This window comes from Fukomys damarensis, unplaced genomic scaffold (assembly GCF_012274545.1).
Source record: "Fukomys damarensis isolate Sample0158 unplaced genomic scaffold, DMR_v1.0_HiC HiC_scaffold_19, whole genome shotgun sequence".
Taxonomy (NCBI): domain Eukaryota; kingdom Metazoa; phylum Chordata; class Mammalia; order Rodentia; family Bathyergidae; genus Fukomys; species Fukomys damarensis.
In genome coordinates this window covers 38,124,265-38,128,080 of record NW_022900931.1, presented here as the reverse complement: position 1 = coordinate 38,128,080, position 3,816 = coordinate 38,124,265, and positions in this window count along the sequence as shown.

The following is a 3,816-nucleotide window of genomic DNA, read 5'->3' as shown; positions in this document are numbered from 1 at the left end:
GCCCCGCTTCCGCCTCGGGAAGGGGGGTGGGGAGGCCCGGCGGCCTGGCAGGTTCATTTACGCTTGTTAGGACGTCCCAGGGGGTTGTCTTTCTCCCCGAACGGAGTGTTTATTTTTTAATTGATGTGCTGTTTCATTTAGCGCTTGTGTGGAACTCATGCTGGGGCTGTAATTACTGTAATCTCGGGAACAAGCATTTCAGTGAGCCCGGAGGGTGGCACCAGCCTCCTCCCTCTCCCGCGCTCCCCCTCCTTCTCCCTCCTCACTCGCCCTTTCCCGGTCTCCCTCGGATATTCTCCCCTCCTTCCCCTCCACCCCGTTCTACCTCTTCCGCCCGCCTTTCTTTCGCTCTCTCCTTTTCTTTTTCTTTCTTTCTTTCTTTTTTTTTTTTTGTTCGTGATTTTCTGCTCTTGTTCGCGTTTCATGCCAGGAACAAGCAGAAGTAGGGAACACAAGTTGCCAAGGGCGTGGGGACTGAGGGGTCAGATCAGGAGTTTTGCTGCCGTTCGTTGGCGGCTCTCCCTTTAAAAAACAACTCTTCGCAGCAAAACAAAATCAGCCAGCAGCGTAGGTCCGCTACCGGAGCTGGCGGATCCGTCTCCGCCCCCGTCCTCTCCAGCTGCGGGCGCAGCCTCCCTCCGAGCCTCGCTGCAGGCCGAAGGGCAGAAGCACCTCCGCGGCAGCGAAGTTCGGTTTTCGCCCTTCCGGACGAGGCCACCACGTTATAGTCACACCCTCCATCGTGGCTTTTTGTTTTTTCACTGAAATCTAGTTAGGACCTCTCCAAACTTTTGTTTTGGAAAGAACTTAACTCCGTAGGAACCCGCAATTCAAAACTCCAGAAATATGTGCCCAACCAGCAGAAAACGGACCCTTAGGAAATGCAGGCTCGACCTTAACGTTTTCTTTTCTTTTTGAATCGATCTTCCTCTACTTCGGAATTTCCATTTGGGGTGTGCTGAAGGTAGCCAGGCACCGAGGTCTTCGGTGGGAACCTTGCTCTGGTGGGCGAATCCCCAGCCCACTCTGCGGCACCTGGGAGTCGGAGGTCCACGCACAGCACCGTGACGCAGCCTCCCCGTGAGACCTGCACAACCCCCCCAAGGGGCGGAGCTAGTTTCCAAGAGCAGCGCCTCGGCCAAAGTTTGTACTGCTTGTCTTCAGCAGGGAAATGTCAAATAGTGAAGTTTAGAATTACACTATATAAATGTACTAGAATTAGGCGAAAGCAAGCTGACATTTGAAAATTGATGCTGGAAATAGTTGACTTTGGCATTGTGGTTTTTTCTTTCTTTCTTTTGAGACAAAATGAGAAGTTTGATGATGTGGAACTTGGAAATTTTTAGTAAGCTTGCATGAAAAAATAAGCAGGCAAAAAGTTCAGACATTCAAATATCAGGCTATTTGCAGGATAATACTGATTTGTGACATTAAAACCACACATAAAAATCGTGAAGAATTTACTCTTACTTGAGAAAATATAGCAAATTTTTAACTTAGCTCTCCTGGGCAGTCTTTCAGAGAAGAGAATTATAAAATCAATCAGTGTCAGTCAGTCAGCTAAAAGACACCACACCATTAGTCTATGTTGCCAGCTAAATGATGACATTTTCTTTGTATTTAGGAAAGCAGTTATATTTTAGGGAGAGAATAGTTTTAGTGACATAAATAACAGGAAAACTACAGGGATTTCGGAAGAGTTGTTGCGAATGGCATTTAAACATAATATTGTTTGGGTCAGCTTTCCAATACTTTCATAGCAAATACATGAGATGATTAATTTATAAAGAGCAAGGGTTGGTTTTGGCTTGCAGGTTTAGAGTTCCTGTCCATGTTGGCCTCGTTGCTTGTGGTCCTGTTGTGAGGCAGCTTAGCCTAGTGGGGAATGCGTGGTAGAGGAAAGCTTCTTCCCTCATTGCTGAAACACAAGAAAGAGAAATGCCTGGGGTCCTCCATCCCCTTCTGGGCACATCCCAAAGACCTAACTTCCTTCCACTAGGCTCCACCTCTTAACATTCCACCACCTCTAGATCTGTCACAGGATGGGGACCATGCTTTAAATAGGCCTTGGGGAACGTTGTAGACCCAAATGATAGAACCGTTGAAGGCATGGATCCATGTCAGAGAAAGAGGTTTTACAAGATACCGAATACCAAGTTAGACAGGAGACTAGGTACAGCATCTGTCTGAAATTTAGGAAATGTTGAAAAAATTGTTTTAGATTTTTTTTTTGGCACCTGAGATCGAACTCAGGACCTTGTGCTTTCGAGGCAGGTGTGGTACCTCTGAGCTAAATCTCTGGCTCCATCCTAAGAAACTTGATACAAGGGAGGACCTGACATATACTAATCAAATTATGTGTTTCAAAGATGACACTGGGAAAGTATTTGTAATTCATTAAATGACTCAGTGTTATATTAAACTCTGATTCTTCCAAAAGCTTGTTTTTCTTTCAGGGAAATAGTGAAATACTATGTTATAGAGACTATATTATATTATAGAGAGCCTTGCTCTATCAGGTAATATTGGGTATCTTGGCATTTTTAAATCCCTCTTTCAAAGGATGATGTCTTCAGTCCGTAAATGGAAGGAGATTTAGGGGTTAACTGATCTTACTTCAATCTCTACTAGAATTAGTATGGGTGTTGTAGTGTGGATCTTGAATATTCCCCAACTGCCCATGTGTTGAAGGCTCAGTTTCCAGCCCCTAGCACTACTGGAAGGCCCTGGAACCTGAGGGTGTGAGAACTAGTGGGAGGATGTAAAGTCACTGGGGGTGTATCTTGAACTAGAGCGTGGGCCCTCGGTGCCTCCTTACCCTCTGTCTGTGCTCTCTGGTTGTGGTGGGGTGAGCAGCTTTTCTTTAACACACGCTCTCCGCCATGGTGTGCTGCCTCACCACAGGTCCAAAGCAACAGAGCCAGATAATCATGGACTAGAACCTCCGGAACTGTAAGTCAAACTAGATGTTCCTTCTTTTAAACTGGATTGTCTCTGATATTTGTTACAGTAATGGAAAGCTTACTAACATGGTTGAGATTATTTTCAAATTTTTCCACACTAACCATCAACTCTATAAAAGGTCTCCCTCCTCTACTTTCTGGCCCACCAAGAGAAGGATCTTATAGGAGGGACATACACGGCTGTGTCTTCTGTAACATGCAAATGTGTGGAAATGAAGAGGTACCATGTGCCACTGGTTTGAAATCAGATGCTCACATTGTAGCAGCTGCCATTTGGGAAAATGGAAAATACACTGTCACCAGGTAACTTTATTTTAAAATGTGTCCTAAAAACCAGTAATTGGTTTGTTTTCCTCATTCAGGTTGGAATATTGACCCGTTTAGTTTGGGAGATTTGGGGTTCAATAAAGATCTTCAAGTGGCTTAGCCAAGAGGACACCTCATGTTTCATGAAAACTAGAAGCAAGAAATTCACCTTTGGCTCCTTTCACTACTGGAGCCTTCTGTCATGGAACCATTATGCACTGAGAAACAGCAGCCAAGGCAGAGGGTGAGACAGGATCTTGCCCTAGGAGGCCCCCACCCCTGTTAGAAAATAAGACCTTTCCTGGAGGCCCTTGATTAACTGCCCCGCAGGGCACACTGGCCTGAACCTTCCTTGTGGCTGCCCTGAACTGCAAGAAAGGCTGGGGAAGTGAAGATCTGGTGAGTAGCTTGAGATATGGGGCTCTGGTGATGAGGAAGGAAACAGGAGGATGACCCACGGTGTTAGCTGTATATTACTATATATGCAAGAAATGATTTATTTATTGGGTAGCATGCCCAGGCTTTAAGCATTACTTTGTTCTGGGTT